This window comes from Lontra canadensis, unplaced genomic scaffold (assembly GCF_010015895.1).
Source record: "Lontra canadensis isolate GAN:19392208 unplaced genomic scaffold, GSC_riverotter_1.0 scaffold34, whole genome shotgun sequence".
In the NCBI taxonomy this organism is placed as follows: domain Eukaryota; kingdom Metazoa; phylum Chordata; class Mammalia; order Carnivora; family Mustelidae; genus Lontra; species Lontra canadensis.
This window is the reverse complement of record NW_022631028.1, coordinates 1054522-1074719: the sequence shown is the minus strand read 5'-3', so window position 1 is coordinate 1074719 and position 20198 is coordinate 1054522. Positions and strand designations below refer to the sequence as shown.

Below are 20198 nucleotides of genomic sequence, written 5' to 3'. Positions count from 1 at the left end.
TCTTTTTCCCTACCCATAAAAATTTCCTGGAAGTTATATTTTTAGAATAACATTATCCATTCCTGCCTTTAATATACATTTATTAAGGACCTATGTTTTGTAAGGATAGGTAATCCAAATACTTCAGAAATGAATTTCTAAGGTTAATAACCGTGTCTGTAACTGTGTATGTGAGTGTATATGTAGTGTACTCATTTTCCACATCAAAATTTTATGTATTTTACCTTAGGCCTTCCATTTACTGTTTCTGTACCCTCGGGCAAGTTACATAATTTCTTTGACTCCTAGTTTCCTACTACCAAGAGTAGACTCTCATTGAGTTCTTATACATATCAAATGAGAAACACATGTAAAGATTTTAGTAGAGCATCTGATACACAGAAGAACTTACTAAACCATTATTAGGTGTAACAACCTGCCCTGGAACAATAAGGAAAGCCCTGAGATTCTTCATATTCTCTCAGAACCTACTTAAAAAAAAAAAAAAAAAAAAAAAAAAAAAAGCTTTAGCCATTAATATTAGTAGGAAATGTTCAAAAGTATCTGTTGACAAAATGTAATTTTCAGGTGTTAAAGTGAAAACTGGAAAAGGACAATAAGTAATTCCTAGAGTTCTAGTTCACTGGAAGATTGTTAGTTTTTCTTCCTAGCTGTAACTTGGTTCTATACTCATATCAAAAAGTAGAAAAAAGGGTTGACAGAAAATCAGTTACCTAAATTTCTGATTTAGTCATTATTTGGTGACTTCTTCCAAGGTTGTTCGTTTCCTCTTTCTATTAAAAAGATGGCTCTCTAAGCAATTTAGCAAGGTAAAACAAACTCCTAAGATACATCGGCGATATGCATGGTGGGTAAAATATTTGACAGCACTTGTCCAAATGTGTTGTATTTGAATTTCAGCTCTAATTTACTGATGAATAAAAGTTTTCTAGTGTCTCATCTTCCACACTAGTTATAATACAGTTTTGTTCCTTAATGTAGTTTTCTAATGTGGATATTTTCCAAGAGAAGACCGTAGTGGACATTAGCTGCATTTTGGTTGTCAAGCACTCATTTTTCCTTCTTTTCTGAATAGCACCTTGATTTCCTTTCAGGGAAATCACATCTTTGGGGGGATTGTCCTTCTTCTACAGAAGGGACATTCTCAAGCCAAGAGTTAAGTATATGACTCATCTTAGACCAACTAGATTGTTTTTCTGGATTTTGGACCTTGAATGACATGAGGCAAGGATGGGATGAAGGGCTGAGCGGAATCACGCCCATAGCAACACATGGACTGAACTACGTATGAATTAAAGCCATTCCTTCATTTTTACTGTACATGTGCCTTGAACCGCCCGGTTTCCTGTATTTTCTAAGCCCAGTTCCTGAGTGTTCCCTTTCTTTTTGTGAACTTTTCTATGTCCTTCCAAGAAATGATTTCACTTTTGTTACTCAAAGGCAGTTTCTGTTACTTGCAATTTCAAGAATTCTTGGTAACACAAAGTCTGCCTCCAGCCTTGTCCATTCTCAGACCCTCCAAAAGAAGCAGGGCTCCACGAGTGAGTTTTCCATATGTATTTCTTGACTTCTTTAATCTCCCCCAAAGACTCACCCTTAGATTTTCTTGAAATTCTCCTATTCCTTTTAAGTCCCCGAATCTCTTAAGTGTTCCAGAACTCTCTTTCAAAGGATTTAGTAAGACCTTGTAGAATAGGAGAAAGTGACATTTGATAATGATAGAGAAAACCACAAAATCCTTCTTCCACTTCCATCCTTCAGTTCTTCGATAACTATCTATTGAAGACCTGCCAAACCCCGTCCTAGATGCTAGAAATACAAAATGACTAGGACAGAGTCTTGTTCCTTAGACAGTCTGGAGTCTACTAGGGAAGATAAAGCCCACAGAAATAACAGTAATGCCATAGAGACTGTGATAAGAGCTATAATTGAGGTACAGATCAAGTGCTCTAGGAATACCAAGGAGGGAAGATTAATTCAGGCTGGAAGGATTGCGGATTTCAGGGGAGGAGATGAAATTTCAAGCTAACTAATCCTACTGTAAGTGCCCCGTGGCCAATTATCTCCATGAAATGGAGTTTGCAAAATGAAGCCTGACCTGTAGAAGTTAGTTTGTTTTCTCTTAGCATGGCATAGTACAGTTTCTGAGGTTTATGTCTTCTTGGGCAATGTACTAAATTGATTAGGACAGGACTGAGCAAATAAGTATGTCAGACTTTGCTGGTCTGTGCCTTAATATGCCTGGGGCCTGGTCTTTGCATCTTTTTAGTCAGTGGGACTAAATGACAACTGACCATGGCCTAGATTGGCGCCACTGTGTTTCTTAGCAGGCTTTAAATATGGTTTAAAATTAAGTAACAGCTCCAAGGAGCTGCTTGGGTTTATTTTCTTTAAATGGAGACAGTAGCAAGGATAGAACCTGCAAGTTGTTTTCAGCTGCCTTGAAAAAGATACTCATTTCATATTCTTTTATGTCCACATCTTCTTCTTTTTTTCTGCCCACACAGTGAAGCCAAATTTCTTCTTCATTTTGCCAGAGAAAGGGTGCTCTGAATTAATCTAGGATGGACAATCAGTCTGACAGAACAGGCTTGAAAAACTTATTACTGCTTGTGGCCATACTTGTAGAGGTTTTGCGTGAAATGTTCCTTTCATGCTGGTAACCTCTAAGATGTGAGGGAGCAGTGTTATTTGGAGCACAAAATGTTGTATACCTAGGTGACAATGAATTCATCTATCCAGCTAGAGAGAATATAATTGAAAGAGGAAAAGCCACTTACTTTTTTTAAAGTTCTGTTTTTTCAAAAGAGTGGTTTAATTTGATCAAATAAGTAGCCCAATGACCCCTCCGCCCACCTACAAAATTCACATTCTGGACAGTGTTTACATTAGTCTTTCATTGGGCAAAAGGAAAGAGAAAGAATAGGAGGTCACTGCTTCTTATCAACCTGGGGAGAAAGACATTGGAAAACCTTGTTTTATTGAACCCTGTTGTGTGTGCACACACTAGCGAGGAACCTAGTGGAATTCATATTCCCAGAAACTTCTTGGGAATGACATAACATTCCCATAGATATAGGCAGAAAAATGAAAGAAGGCTTCATTAGGAATTCTAATGCTGCCCTATTTTCCCAACATCAGGGTCCTGAATTTTCTGCTTAGTTCAGTGATACCTCAGAACGTCCTCAAGATGCTTGTTACATGGGAAAAGGGTGAACATGGAAAAGGCAGAGGGTCTTCAGACCTCTGACCTTTCATTTGTTCCCAGTGCTGACTGGGGCAAAGGAGATCTTTGAAGTTTGTCTGATAGGGCAGAGGAGACTTGGGCCCAATGAGTGCATACGGATTGCTATTATGGGTTGAATTGTGTCTTCCAAAAATATATATGTTGAAGTCCTAAACACCAGTACTTCAGAACGTGACCTTATTTGGAAACTAGTTAAGATGAGGTCATCCTGGAATAGGATGGGTCCCTAATCTAACATGGGTGTTGTCCATGTGAGAAGACGGCCACATGAAAACAGAGACACAGAGAGAACACTGCAGGATGAGGGCAGCAGAGGCTGGAGAGGAGCAGCTGCAAGCCAAGGAATGCTAAAGACTTCCAGCAACCACCAGAAACTAGGAAGAGGCACGGAATGATTACCCTGCAGTTTTCAGAGGGAGCATTTCCTGCTGACACTTGGATTTCAGACGTCTAAGACTCTAGTACTGTAAGATAAACGTCTGTTGTTTGAATCCACTCAGTTTGTGGGATTTTGTTAGAGCAGCTCTGGGAAACTAATACATTTGCTTCTAACTCTCATATCCTATGCTTTGTTGACCCCTGTGACACAGATGCGCAGTTTCCTGGACCCTATATACCTGTCTCCTCCTCTTCACCATTAGGTGTAAGGTTCCCTAGAACTATGCACATGTCCTAAGTTAACCATATGCTTTCCTACCTCCATGAATGTGTTTCCTTTCTGACACAGCCAGGACCCAGGGTTCCTGGCCTGCTCATCATCCAAAGTCAGCTTTGACTCTCCTCTAAAGCAAGTGTGAATTAGTGTGTGAGAATAACCTTGTCCTCCCAATTGGTTTCTTTGTACCAGCCTCTGTTTGCTGCTGAACGAGGTCACTGAATGTCTAATTTCTCTCCATATTATAACTTTAAAAGTGGAGACTCTGTTTGGCTCCTTTTATACCTCTGAAAGCCTTGCTTCTCAAATTATGGTACTCAAACTAGGAGCATCAGATCACAGGAACTCTGTCGCCATCCCAGACGTCTGAATCAGAATCTTCATTGTAACAAATTCCAGTGAGATTATTTGCATAGCAAAATTTGAGAAGGACTCCCCTAGAGGACCTGGGGATACCAGCTATCTTAATTGAATGCATGCTTCCCTTTTGCGGTGTTACTGAGCATTTTTACTTACATTATTCCAAATTATTCATCTGAACAATTCTATTAATAATTCTGAGAGGTAGGTATTATTACTTTCCATTATATAAATGAAAAAATTAGAAGGTGGACTGGAAATTGTGGGGAGACCTCCTACCTCTCCTCCACTGGAACACAACTCCTGTGACTTGACCTACATATTGGTTTTTCAGTCAACAATCATAACTGCCCTGAGAGTTGCAATTTCTGGGGAACATCTGAGCATCTGTCACCGAGACAGGCCTCTTTTTGCTATTTCAACACTAGTTGATGAACTCATGTCTCTCCAGACACTATATCAAATAGGGTTCCATGGAAACACTAAATTTGGGAAATGCTACAAATTACACAGCCTTCTTGAATATTAACTGTGCAGAGTCACCATTAAAGACTTTATTACTTGACCTCAGTAAATATACCTACTTAACTATTTTACTCAGTTTTCCCAAAAGTTTATTTGGCTCCATATTGTGGTTGTGTAATAGCCATTAACATTCTGTGAAACACACTTTGGTTTAAAATGAGATGTTAATGACAAAGGGAGATCAAGAGGGAGACTCCATGAGAGAGAGAGGAAGGAGGTTAGGGAGAGAGGATATTTCTCTCCTGCTGTTAGCTTCCAAGTGGATGTTTTCTCAAAATCAAAATCAGATATTAGCATGTGGGAAGGGAACTAGGGACCAGCAAGAGCTTCTGAACCACTGGGAAGGATGGTTCATTTGTCTATGCATTATTTAATATCATAAAGTCCTCCCTAGAATCTTCTCTTCCAGGCTGTAACTCAAGACAAAGACCCTCGATAAAATTAAGTAGGATGTTAACTCGGAAGCATATTGGGAGGATAGAGTGCCACATTAAATCATATTAACTTTTAAAAATGGACACTGAGGTCATGAGCTTCACACATGGGGGGCACAATACTACAAAGTAACAGGATACCACCATGCAAAGAACATTAATTACCCATCAGGAGGTTGCTGGGAAGCAGCAGCAGGAAGGCTCGTGCACTTGGCCATCAGGGGAAATCTCTTTTCAAGGATACTTTTGCTCTTGAGGTGAAGGGCTGCATCAAGAGCCTTTTTGCTTTTGCTGGGCTCTTGATAGCTGTGAGGGTAGATTTATTTGGATTTTTGGTGCTGATGGAGAGCAGGTGTCTATCCACAGTGCTGCTCAGCTCAGGACTCTGGCAAGCAATGCCACCATTCTCTGGAGTTTTGTTTTGTTTTTTTGGTGTTTTTTTTTAATTAATTAATTTATTTATTTGAGAGAGAGAGAGAGAGAACACGAACAGGGTGAGGGGCAGAGGGAGAAGCAGACTCCCCACTGAGCAGAGAGCCTGATCTGGGGGCTTGATCTCGGGACTCTAGGATCATGACCTGAGCTGAAGGCAGTTGCTCAACTGATGAGCCACCCAGCCGTCCCTCTGGAGTTTTTAATCAAGGTCACTCACCCTTTTCACGCAAATCTAGGGCAGCAGTCGGTTGCCGTCTGCCTGCGTACAGGGGAAATGACAGGGTGGGGTTTTCCAGGTATTTTTGTTATCGAAAGAAAAAGGATTTGAGATTGGCTGTTTGAAAGCAGAAATACCGTCCTGAAGCTCTTCTCTGGAGGGCATGGACACAATAAATGAAAGCAGGCAAATAGGAAGGGCTACATGAATTTTCCAGTAAAGACCATAGATTTTTTTTTTTTTTCATAATGCTCTGGGATCTCATTTCCCCGAATTATTTGCTGCTACTATTCTGCCTGGATTTACTCCAGTTGTCCCCTCTCTCTGGAATACCTGGCCCCCATTTCTGCTGGCTGAAATCACCCATTTTTTTCCAAGGTCCTGTCAAACTTGTCCTTCTTTGAGAAGGATTTCCTGATTGCCTCTGGAGAAACAAATGCTGGCAATGAGTCTGAATCAAATTCTGAAAGGAATGGCACTTCTGGAACATGCTATTGAACTCTAGGAAGAAACATTATTGGTTAAGTGAAGATCTGAGGAAAGACTCCTTAGGACTTCTAGTTAGAACCTCCTACCTGCAGTCAAGCCGTGTTGTCTCGAAGAGAAGGTTAGCATCTCATGGGACCTAAAGGGTAGAATGCCAACCACTCTGGTTTGCTCAACTCTGAACACTTTTGGGACGGTGCCTGGCGCATGGCAGACATGCCTTAACCCTTTGTGGAATGAAGAAAGTGTATCATGCTTCTGCTGTCCAGACTGTATAGCTTTGTGTGGGACCTCGCTGATCTGGTGCACCTGATCCTGCTACCCACCTCCAGCCAGAGCAGGCAGGGAAGGGAACTATCAGCAGTGAAGGTGCCTGCTCTTGCATTCTCTTTCCAAAGCATTGGTTCTCAACTGGGACTGTCCACAAGAACCAGTTAGGGAGCAACATATTGACATGGCAATATATTGACTTGGTCACTCCTGCAGAGATTCTGGCTTAATTATTCTCAGTTAAGGCTCAATTATCTGGGGTTTCAAAAGCTCCAAAGTGATTCTAATGTTGCCAGGCTGAGAACCAGAGAACTGCTTTCTAGGAAAGTAAGCATTTTCACATCCATTTTTTTAGAAAGAAAAATCAAGAGTTTCAGCTGTCTGGGATTGCATGACAACTAGTATTTAGAGGTGATGTAGATACATGGTTTAGGAATATATAGGAATATAGTGGAGTTGAGATTCTCTGTGCGAGGCATAGTGTATTAAACAAGACAGTATGGAAAGTGCTATGAAACAGACGAGGATGGTGGCATAATAAGTGACTGCTGAGGAGGTGTATGTGTGTGGGTAAATGGGGGGTTGCATGAATGAGGTGGTGAGGGAGGGCAACCTCATCACAGAGGTCAGGCTTTCTCTAAGAGGGGTTATTTTAATTGAAATGTGAAAGACAAAACAGAACTAGCCAAGCAAAAATCTAGGAAAAGTGTTCAGATCAGAGGGAATGGCAAGTACAAAGGCCCTGAGGCAGTAGTATATTGGAGGAATTGTGAGCCAGAGAAGAATGGTAAGAAATGAATTCAGAGCTGTTAATTTCCTTAATTCCCTATTTATTTCCTCAGCAACTGAGATCACTTTTTCTTTATAAAAATTAACCTTCTTCTTAAAATCTCTATAATCATATGCTACTCTCCAGATGGATTCTGCAGAGCTGGGATGTCCTTCAACCTTTATGGTTTGCCATATCATAGTCCACATTCTCTATGTCCTGTTCAATTGCCACCACCTTTAGAAAGCCCTCCATGATCATTCATGATGGAAGCAATCTCTCTCCTCTCTAAGCCACCACAGCCCATTACCTTCACCTTTCTAATGGGTTGTAGCTCTTTGTCTTATGTATCTTTCTCAGCCTGCTATCTTTCTGCTACTACCTGCCCCTTGCTAGGATCTAACCTCAGTTTTGATTTATCTGGTAGTCCCTTGCTCGTTGCTCTGGGATAGCCTTGCATTGTGCAGGGCTCAAACAATGTTTATGGAAGAGTTATTTATCTGCACTCAATTCCTTTCAACAAGAATAAGAGCAATCCAAAAAAACCTAAGTGCACACACAGTAATTAAAGCAACAAACAAAACTGTATTGGCTCTCTGCCTCTGAGTGTGTTGTTGACTTGCAGACAATAGCTTCTGTTCACTCACCTTTGGAAGAACATATTACAATTCAAATGAAAAACGTCAACCCAGGCAGTTTTAGGAAAGCCAACTCATTTGTTGACTAAAAATGATCCAAATAATCAGAAATGAAGACTGCCAGAAAATGAAATGCCATCATTTTAACCTACTTCAACAGACACTTGCAAGTAGTGTAGAAGAGAACAGAAGGCAGAAGGAAAAGAACAAGAGAATAAATAAAAATATTGTGGATTCAATTGCCATGGTCAGTGGTGTGTGACAATGCACTCTGTAGCTAGCCTGACTTCTACACCTGTGGATTCTTCCAAAAAGATGCCCTTCATGGGCAGGGACCTTATTATGGGATACTATTTGATTGCCAAAGTCAATCTTATTTAATCCTACTACTGCCCTGAAGAATGGTCAGCACCATTCCATTTTTACAAACGTTGAAACTGACCTGCTGTTCTGAGACACCATGGCTTGTGCATGTGGCAATGAGCTTTGGGACTAATAGCCTGGACTCTGCTTCCAGCTCCACACACTTGCTGTGTGGTCCTGAGTAACATCTAATGATGTTATTATTGTTTCTTCTTTACAACGTTGAGAGAGTAGGCCAAGACCACAGATGTAAAACACTAAGGACACTACCACATACACAGTGGCATTCAGTACAAGTTAGCTTATTCTGTAATTTGCCCAAGGCTGACGGGTGCTAAGGCAATGACTGGAATTTAGGTGTGTGTAAGGGGAAATACTAAGCAGCAATGGTCTTATGTTAATGGAGTTAGCAATGCCCTTGGAAGCAGGAGAAATCACCCTAATTTTGCTCCAGTATAACTTGAGTGTAACTGAACGGTCAGATCATTTCCTTAGCACCCTTTCTTTCTTGCTTGTCCAAGTTAGAACCCTTTGTGCTTGCTTCAGCAGCACATATACTAAAAGAAGAAGCATACAGAGAAGATTAGCATGGCCCCTGTACGAGGATGACATACAAGTTAGAACCCTTTGGTGGATAAGCAGGGCTGGAACACTATTAGAGCCCTCCATAAACAAGGCTGTGTGTGCAAGGTGAAGTGTGTTCATTCCCTCCTCTGGATATTTGGAATCAAGAATTCAGAGATTTCCAGGTTTGGTGGGGGAATCATAGAATTTTTAGTATATTACTGATGAGCTCACACTTGCCAAGCAAAGGGTGAAGGCATGCCTTCTGCTAAGCTTCCATTCACCCATGCTCCCCTGCTCCATGTATCTCCTGTAAGAAGGGGGATGGACTTAGAGAGACAGAACATGATTCTGTGAGTTTCCTCTAATTCGGGACTTCGATTTTGAAACAATGTATATGCTACGTGGTCAGTTGACTCTCCCAAGATTCTGAAAGACCCTGAGACCACTGCTGTACTTGTGAAGTCAGAGGAAGTAGGAGTTGTTTTTGTGATGTTTGTACCCCACTCCCACGAAAACACTCCGTTCAGTACATGCATTTATTGTCCTATTTGCCACACCAGGCAGTACTTATTTATTTCCTTATTTGTCTTCCTTTCTGTGTTATGAGTGCTCAAGGGCATAAAATGTATCCAGCATATGGGAGTGATTAGAATCTCCAGCTCAGAAGTCAGGTATACCCATCTGTAGCTCTGATAACCTCTCCTTTCTGACTTTGTTCAGATAAATCAAAGTACGGCCTACAACCTCTATGTTTGGGGGCAGCATTCCCCTGGTTCAGGTTGGTGTCCTAGATTACAAAATGTGACATGAATGTGAGTATTTCTTTTCCTTTTTTTTTTTTTTAAGATTTTATTTATTTATTTGAGAGAGAGAGTGAGAGAGAGCATGAGAGGGGCGAGGGTCAGAGGGAGAAGCAGACTCCCCATGGAGCTGGGAGCCCTTTGTGGGACTCAATCCTGGGACTCTGGGATCATGACCTGAGCCGAAGGTAGTCACTTAACCAACTGAACCACCCAGGCACCTCAAAGTGCATATTTCTATTGAGAATTCAAAGCTCTATCAGATTCTCATATTGAGGGAGACATGGTTCTATAAGAAGTAAAGAAGTTCTGCTGTTAATCAGTTAAAATTAAGTTTGGGAAGCTTCTAGATTCTTTATAGCACTCTTTATAGTAAAAAAGGGGATTATTATATCCTCAATTTCTATATTAGGAGAATCAGTTCTTTTATCCCTTTTATGCATTTCTAGTACAAATTCACTTAATGTAGGATTTTCTCTGTTTCTTAAAATATCTTTTCCTCCATGATCATACATTGAGATGTAATTTTATGTGCCAAGCACCGTATAAAGGTGGATATAATATACTTGGAAAGTATACTAGCTCATTTAACCATCATAGTGATTCTCCAAATAAATATTAGTGTCTCTTCATTACAAAGAAAAGGAAACTGGGACTTTGAGGTAAGACTGGTTCTAAAACTGTCTTTTTGTGCTTCTACACCTTATGCCATACTGTTCTCATGTCTGTTAGAGTTCTTTGTTTATGGAGATGAGCTCACCCAGTCCATTGTTTGGTCTATAAAACATCTGGGTCTGGAGATGTCAGAATTCTACTTTAGAAATCTGTCTAGATACATGTAGGTAGATCATTCTGAGACAATTTTCCCTTTGAGTCAGAATGTTAACTTCCCTGGACAAATAGGTCTTGCTCTTATAAACAGATTTTGCAAGGAAGGCTAAATGACATCCCACAGACAATTCTATTCAAAGGTTTCATGAATATATATTATATTGTTAGGTAAAAAGAGAGGGATATTTGAATACATTAAGGATTTTAATGAAAACATGAACCACATGTAAAATAAGAAAAAAGTTGTTTTCTAACAACACTTGGAAAGGTAAATGTATACAAAACTGATATTTAAAAAAAAAGAAAGAAAAAATTGAGGGAAGATAAATAGAACTAAGCTAGATGCAGACTAATCATAGTTATTGGAACTCTGCTCTGACATATTAAACTGCAAAACTGAGTGCTAGAAGGGAGTTTAAGAAGGGAGGAAAGGTCATGGTCTTTGACATTTCCCAAATATATGGAGCCAGAAAAAAAGACTAATCCAGTGTTTGCTGTCCAAGCTGAGCAAAGACCGGGAAAGAGATGCTTCAACTTGGGAGTGTTCTAACCTAAACCAAGACAACGGCATGAGTTAGTTGAATTTTGGGCAGGTGCTTTTCTGCCCACAAAAATTTCATGTTTTTAATGCTCACAAAAATTTCATGTTTTTAAACAGCAAATCTAACTTCAGAAATTTTTGTTGAAAAAAATAATTATTTAAAAAAGAACTGGGATCCTCGGTGGCTCAGTTGGTGGGAGCAACTGCCTTTGGCTCAGGTCATGATCTTGGAGTCCCAGGATCTAGTCCTGCGTTGGGCTCCCTGCTCAGTGGGGAGTCTGCTTCTCTCTTTGACCCTCCCCTCTCCTGTGCTCTCTCTCTCTCTCTCTCAAATAAATACATAAATTCTTTTTTTTCAAATTTTATTTATTTATTTGACAGACAGAGATCACAAGTAGGGAGAGAGGCAGGCAGAGAGAGAAGGAGAAGCAGGCTCCCCGCTGAGCAGAGAGCCTGATGCGGGGGCTCGATCCCAGGACCCTGAGACCATGAAACCATGTCCTGAGCCAAAGGCAGAGGCTTAACCCACTGAGTCACCCAGGTGCCCCTAAATACATAAATTCTTAAAAAAAAAAAAAAGACCTATCATAGCTATGCATAAAGGATGTTTGCAGCATTGTTTATCCTAGTACAATTAATTGTTGGATTAATTGTTGATTGAAACCCAAATACTTGTTCATAGGGGATTAAATTTGTATAAAGGGGGACTCTAGGGGCACCTGGGTGGCTCAGAGGGTTAAAGCCTCTGCCTTTGGCTCAGGTCATGATCCCAAGGTCCTGGGATCGAGCCCCGCATTGGGCTCTCTCCTTGGTGGGGAGCCTGCTTCCTCCTCTCTATCTCCACCTGCCTCTCTGCCTACTTGTGATCACTCTCTGTTGAATAAATAAATAAAATCTTAAAAAAAAAAGGGGGGGGACTCTATGGTCATGTTGGTGTAAAAAAATTATTTCAAATATCCACAATGCATTTAGCTCAAGATGTAAGTTAGAAAACACACTCAGGTTGATAAAAATAAATTAATATCAATATAATGTACACATACACACACATGTATATACAAAATATGTAAGGTGAAAACAAATATGATATGTCTTTTCATCTTTGTGCTTTTCTGAATTATCCAAATTCTCTGCAACAAGTTTCTGTTGGCTATTAATAAAAACAGAATTCATTTTAAAAATATCAAAGATGTTGATCGTTCACAATACATACTACCATGTCTTAACCTTCCCTATTCCTTTACCCAGGCCCAAAGCACACAGATATGCCTCCAATTTCCACTAACGGGCAACTTAGGGAAAATAATTCCACTATCTTATAATTTTTCCATTTAAGAAAAGACTGTTTTCATTATTCATACCCAGATGACTAGGACAGGGAAAAGAAGAGAGAAGCTGACCATACTGATACCAGTCTTCCAGGTAATAACTATAACTGTCCCATTTAGCACTGGGGCAATACCTAGGGTCTTCAAAGCTGTCTCTGAAATTATCTAATTAAACAAAGTAAGGAGGACAATGACAAGAGTGGAAGATTTAATCTGAGAAGCATGAGGGGGCCTCTGGATACTGAGGAGAGGAAATCAACAGAGGGGTAGTAACGAGAGGGGCCAAATGAGACATTCAGTTGCAAGCAAATATCATAATAAGCTCGTAAAGGTTTTGAGGGCTAAAAGCAAAAATCACAAATTAAGAAGAGAAGGGGAAAACGGAGAATGACAAAATTAGTAGAAATGGAGGAAGGGAAAGCTGCTCAAAGTTTTTACATAACCATATTGCTTCTAGAACCCAACATCATTAATCCACCTAATGATGCTTTGTAAATATTTGAATGAAGAACAATTCCTGTGACCCTGGGACTCACATAATTTCGCAAGCCTTAAACATCAGGCCTGCCAATCAGAATTACCGATGACATTTATCTCTGTAACAGAGGGAGAACATTAAACATACATCACAGACTCACATTCTTGGGGGAAGCCATAGAGGACAGCCAGCCCTTGCCCTGTTATCAAATTTAAATGCACTGAGAAAACAAGCACATCAGAGGCTATCAAAAGAGCAAGTCTCAGGCATCCTAAGAGCAGGTTATTCATCAGGAACTCAGGGAAAATGCTTAGGGGGGAAAAAAAAAGAAAGAAAAATAAAAAAGCTTATCTGGAACCTGGTTGACCCAGTTCTTGTGAACACACTGGTTTACTTCTTCACTTAATTACTGGTTCCAAATGGCCTGCTACTACAATATATATTAATTATTCCAACCTAGGAAGATGTATGAGCTGTTCCCTTGAAGTTCTTTCCAGGTTAGAAAGGGAGGGGGTGGTATTCGCAATAAGCCTTGATTAGTGGAGGGAAATCCAGAAGTGGGAGTGGCGAGGCCAAGGCCATTTATACGCTGGGAATTGAAAGCCAAAGTAGGTACACTTCAGTAGGTGTAAAATGTAGAATTTTTTTAGAGTTGCTCCATTTTCCATGACTTTCCTCTGACTTACTTTGTCCTTTTCAGTAGGTTTAAAAGTGTGCAGTGATACCCTGCCCATCCTGTAGACAGGCGTCTCAATATCTCTTTCTTTCTTTTTTTTTTTTTTTTTCCCTCATCAAAACATACAGACCTGCAGTTAAAATACAGCTGCCAATTACCAAGTGTAAGCTTCCTGGCCCTGAGTTCACATAGGTCAGAAGGCAGATGAGAAAAGTACAAGGCAGTAAACATACCTATGTGCTTTGATCATATCTGCAGGCACAAAGCCTCATTGTCTTTTTTGGGGGGGGGGGCGGGGGGGTGCTTTACGGATCAAAAAGCATCAGATTCCTAGTTCTCTGCTTGGAATATTGCTCACCGCATTGCTGATATCTGACCTGGAGCAGTAGAGGTGGGCTGGCCAGCTTGCATCACTGTAGTGGATACCAAGCACATTAGGAGCATTTTCAGTCATGTTTATGAATTAAATATAAAGGGATTCATTTTTGCAAGATGCCCTATGGGGCATTCAAACATTCCTCGCTCATCATAATCATGGTCTATTTGATCTGTCCTTCTTTTCTAGCTCTCCCCCTGCCCCCCTTCTTTCCTTCCTCCCCTCCTCCTCTTCTTGCTTTATTTACTCATTCCTCTTATGCACAACCACTAAAGGTCTTTGATGTTGTGGATCACTGGGAAGAAATATTCTGCCTTAGCCTTCACTTTGCTTTGCCTCTTGTATTACACTGGATCTGCCTCCCTTCCATACATCCATTGGGAGCAGACTCAAGTATAAACGAATTTGTTCATTTGTTTAGACAAAATGGCACTAGAAAATGAAAATCACAAAGCACATTCCCAAGAAATAGAAATTAAGACGACTCCTGTATGCTCTACAGCTCCATATGATCAGACTTGCCATGTCTCTGTCTTCCCAGGTGACTGGGAGTTGGTCACAGGCCAAACGAAGGTGTACAGGAGAATCAGTTGCCTTCAACACCTATGCATTAGTTTCCTAGGGCTGCCACAACAATTTGCCATAAACTGGGTGGTTTAGAGCAACTGAAATTTACTCTGTCACAATTCTGGAGGCCAAAAGTCAGAAATCAGCAGTTTTCAGCATATCTAACGTATTAGCAGGATTGGTTCCTTCTAGAGGTTCTGAGGGAGAATCTCATCCATCTCCCTCCCCTAGCTTCTGGTGGCTGCCAGAAAGTCTTAGCATTCCTTGACTTATAGAGGCATCATTCGAATCTCTGCCTGTATCTTCACATGGTCTTTCTCTGTGTCTCTGTGTGTTCTTTCCTGTATTTTATAAGGGTACTCGTCATTGGATTGAGGGCCCTCCCTAAATCCAGAATGATCTCATCTCAAGGCATTTAATCACATCGGCAAAGATCATATTTCCAAATAAGGGCATATTCACAAGTATTGGGGGTTAGGACTTAGACATATTTGTGGTGGGCACTATTTGACCTGTATTTGTCCTTGTTCTTTTCTCCATCATATTACCAAAGTCGAGCAAAAGCAAAAAAACCCACAAAGGTCCTATAACATGCATAGAGAATATGGAAGGATGCAGTGTCCTCACAGAGTGTCCTTACAAAGTCTTCTTTGTAAGCAAAGATTGGAAACATCTAAGTGTCCATCAATAGGAGACTTGGTTAAATAAATTTGGTTCATCTCCCCAATGGAATAACATGCAGTTACTAAAAAGAACAAAGTAGGGCCTACATGAATTGAGATGGAAATATCTCCTAAATATGTTGCAAAGATAATTAAGCAGATTATAGAACAAAATACATGTCATTCATCCATTTAAAAAAAAAACAAATTATAAACAACAAACCCATACAATTCTCCTTTTGGGGAATTTCTCTGTTCCGATGTCAGTTATGTGATTCTGAGAAGGAGAACTGCCAATCAGTCTCTTAATCCCCTTTCTGTGCCATAAAGAGTATCCTGATCTGGACAATCATAGCATCCTATTCTGCTAACCACAGTGATGGGATGGAGATTGGGGTGAAAACCAAGCTGTCTAGTCAGAAGTCCTCCAAAGATTTTTAAAAATTCGAATTTTGAGGAGGAAAAAGTCTCTTGCCTGTTTGGCTCTGATTAGTTTTCTATGGCTTCTGGAGCAACTAACTACTACAAGCTTTGAGGCCTAATAGAACACAAAGTTATTATCTCATCATTCTGTAGGTGGGAAATATGATTCACGTCTCAAGATAGCAGTGAGGTTGTGTTCCCTTCTGGAGCCTCTACAGGAGAATCCATATCCTTTCCCTTGTCCAGCTAGCTTGATCTACAGGCCCTCCCTTCCTTGGTTCCTGGTCCCATTCCTCCATCTTCAAAACCAGCAACAGAACTTCAAATCTTTCTCATATTACATCTTTCCAACCTTGCTACCACTGTCACATCTCCTTCTCTGACTCTAATTCTTCTACCTACATCTTTTACCTTTAAGAACCCTTGCAATTCCTTTGGGCCCACCCAGAAAATCCAAGATAACATCCATAGTTTTAGGTCAGTTGATTAACAATTTTAATTCCATCTGCAATCTTAACTCTCCTTTGCTATGTCAGGAAACATATTTTAGGTTCAGGCGATGACAGTGACATTGGGAGGTGGGGGTGGGAATTGTTCTGTCACAAATCTGGAGGTAAATCCAGGCCTGCCAATAGCTATCCTCTCTAACACAGGGAGAAACACCACTGAGGAGGGAAAAATGAGGCATTGCCAAGAGATAGAGAAATGACAGCAGTTGAGACCACCCTGTTGGGAGTTCCTTGATCTGGCCATTCCTAAAGCCAACACACCTCACTTCAGTATGATTGTGTAAGTGAAGAGATTCCTCCCATCTGTTTAAAACATTTTTGAATTGCGTTTCTCTCATTTATAATTGAAAGACTCCTAATTACTTGTGTGTATATGTGTTTCATATGCATTTACATATGTCTAGAAAAATCCAGAATTGCAGATAATAGAATTGGAGTGACTGATATGAGGTAGCTTTCATTTTTAACAAGTATATTGTATGTTATGCAATGGCATGTATTACCTGTGTAATTGTAAAAGTGAAGAAAAAATAAGAGACTGTTACTTTAAAAGTAAGTTCATCCAGGGCTTCAAGGTCCAGCTTAAGGAGCAGAAACCTCACATATTTCTTTTTCGTTTGGTGCTTTTAAATAGTACATGAGTCCATTGAAGAGCCCATAATTACAAGTTGCTTCTTAGGCCCTGATAATATACTTTATCCTTTAGGAAAGCTATTTAGATGGGACCGCAGATGATAAAAGGCCTATGCTCAGAGAGACAAAGAACTTGCTGGCTCATATCCGCAGACCTGACGTGTCCCTGTCTGGGTCTGCATGGCAGGCCGTGAAAGCACAAGTTTGTCCTAGTTCCATTTCTTGCGTCTTCAGACTATAAATATGCGCATTATAGGAATCCAAGTTAAAAGAAAAGGAGGAGAAACAAATGCCTGCATTTCCCTTAACAAAACAAAGAGACAAAAGCAGCTTGGACTCCAACTGCATTAAAATATGGGAACAGAACAGTTTGTTAAAATGTCACAATTAAGATCTCTGAAGAATTCTCCTACTGGACTTGGCACAGTGGGATGCAATATGTTGGATCTGAATTCCCTTATTTTCTCTGTGATGAGGCCTCATGGCTAGAAAACCCATCAACACGCATGGGGCATTTCCATGTCACTTCCCTAAAAGAGACCATCTGAGTGCCCTAGTCAGGGAGCAGAGGCATCAGGATTCAAATGTGGGCCTTTCTGGTGCATGGGTCCATGATTCTCAAAGAACGTAAGAACCACTCAGGGACCTTGGTAACCACCCAGATTCTCAGGTTTTTCATATTTCTGACTGCCACTCTATTCTAATATCCCAGGTCATAAGAAACTAAGACTGGGAGGCATTTCTGTGAGTAGCCGTTATTGCCCACAGGTTTAAAAAACAAACAAGGAACCTCACACTCTATAACAAAGAAGGTCACCAAAACTCAAACCTTCTATAGAGAAGTAATCAATTTTTAAAATGTTAAATTCACCAGGCTGTAGGCAATTATTCAAATTTCAAGGAAAGAATCAAATTTTATTGATCAAACCTTTCTAGACGCACATCAAGAAATTACAGTGGGAGGCATAGTTTCAAAACCCTCTGTTTTCTGCTGAAATATCCTTATCCTCACAACATAGCTCACTCATATTTCTGCTTTTTTTGGCTGCAGGGCTGGCCATTCAGAATGCTATCACCTCCTTTAAACCAGATGTTGAAAAACAACAGTCAAGGTCTCCTCTGTGGCTGAGTTGGACTGGACTCATTTTTAAGTAACAAACAAGTAAAAGCAGGGCATCATTTTTACTTGCTCATTGTTCCCTCTATTGGAGAGTCTGCTGAAACTAAAGAATGGAAAGAATCAGAATGCAACCAAAGGGGAGCTGGGTTCAGATGTAGACCCTGCCTAAGTTCACTTTCCTACCTCCAACACCCAGCTCTGTCCTCCCAACTTCACAGCACTTACCTACTAATTACTATATAATTGACTTATTTACTAAAGCTACTGTTTATGTCAGTCACTTCCTCTTCAGAATGGGAACTCCAGAAAGCTGAAAGTTTTTGTCAGTTTTGTGCATAGAACAATGCTTGGAACATATGAATGCTCATAAGTGAGGGAAGGGAGGAAGGGGGACTTTATACTGGGAAAGAAGAAAACCCTCATAGAAAGAAGCAGAAATAAAAGATGCACAGGGAATGTGGAAGCCATCAGCTATATGTGGCTATTGAGAATTTGCAAAGGGGCTAGTCTGAACTGATACTGAATTTTGAAGACTTAGGACCAAAGAAAATGTAAAAGATCTCATTAACAATTTTCTACGTTGAGTGCATGTTGAAGTGATAATGTTTTGGGTATTATTAAAATCAATTTCTCCCATTTCTTTTTACTTCCTTTAATTTGGCTACTAGCCATTTTAAAATGACATTTGTGACTCATATTCATGGCTCACACTGGTTTTTTGTTTTTTGTTTTTTTAAAGTAGGTTCCAGGCCCAATTTGGGGCTTGAACTCATGACCCTGAGTTCAAGAGTCATATCCTCTGCAAACTGAGCCAGCCAGGCACCCACACTGTATTTTTAAAGTTTCATGCTAGAATTTCTCAGTCTCATCATTTTTTTCTTTGTTTTTTCTTTTTCTGCTATCTTTATTTTTTAACTTTCTATTTTGAACTAATTTCAGAATGACAGAAAATTAGCAGAAAATTATACAGTTAATGTATAAGCTTCCCCCAGACTCCTAGTGTTAATATCTCATAATACTTTTAACTGAAACTACAGACCTTATTCAAATTTCAACAATTTTCCTTTTAATGTCCTTTTTCTTTTTTGGAATCTGATTCAGGATCCCACGCTGCATTTACATAACCCTGTGTAAGTTTAAGGTACACAACATGACAACTTGATCTGTGTATATATTGCAAAATAATTATCACAGTGAGTTTAGTTAACACCTCCAATACCTCACTAACGACCTTTTGTGTGTGTGTGTGTGTGGTGAGAATATTAAAGATATTAGCAACTTTGAAGTAGGTGATACTGTACAGTTGACTATAGTTACCATGCTGTCCATTAGATCCCCAGAATTTATCCATCCTATAACTGGAACGTTGTATCCTTTACCAATATCTCTCCACTTACCCCATTTCCAGCCACCATTCTACTCTGTTTCTATAATTTGGCTTTTTCAGATCCTACATTGTCTTCCTCTGACTTATTTCACTTAGCAGAATGTCCTCAAGGTCCATCCAGATGTTGTGAATAACAGATTTCATTTTTTAATGGGCAAATGATGTTCCATTGTATATAAATATATTTCCATATAATATATAAATGTTAATATATAAGTATACATGCACACACATATATAAGTGTGACCCCCACACACTACATTTTCATTATCCATTTACCTGTTGATATTTCCATGTCTTACCCTCTTATGAATGGTGCTGCAGTGAGCACGGAAGTGCAGATATCTTTCTGAAATTGTGTGAATCCTTTCTTTGTAAAGCATTTAATAGGACATTTTCTCAAAAGCTGTTTGGGGGATTACTGGCCAAACTCATCTATTTAGTGGGGAAAAAGCAGTGTTCCTCGAAGGACAATCAGGACATGCTGCATGCAAGTGACAAATGTTTCCTTTTGTGGCACGCTGCCGAGATGTAGGAATTGCAAACTTAGGAGGAAGCATATTTCCTCCATCAGCCGCCTCTGGTCTTTCCCACTGTCTACTCAGCATACTGGGGCTCATGTCCAATCGACAATTCCTCTCACAGATTTGCTCTACGAGGCTGAAGTCAGGAAAAGGAAAAAGGAGGGAGGAAAAAAGCAGGGTCCAACTTTGGAATCAGTAATGCATTCAAGAATGATCTCTGCACTGTGATAATATCCAGAAGAATGACAAGTGAGCCCAGAACAACAGATGGAGATACATTTATTGATGGGTAGAGGTTTCAGCTCAGGCATAAAATCTTTGGGGACATGTAAATATAAACATCAATAAAAAGGTCTACAAAGAAGGCCCTTCATGAG

At 40.0% G+C, this 20198-nt stretch overlaps 1 protein-coding gene and 1 pseudogene across 2 annotated transcripts in view; one reads left to right on the top strand and one right to left on the bottom strand.

Annotated features, from left to right (window-relative positions):
- Positions 1-20198, bottom strand: part of SYNPR (synaptoporin) — a 306812-nt gene that overhangs the window by 74205 nt on the left and 212409 nt on the right. The gene's annotated exons all lie outside the window — the stretch shown is intronic.
- LOC116873624 lies at positions 8933-9031 on the top strand (annotated as a pseudogene).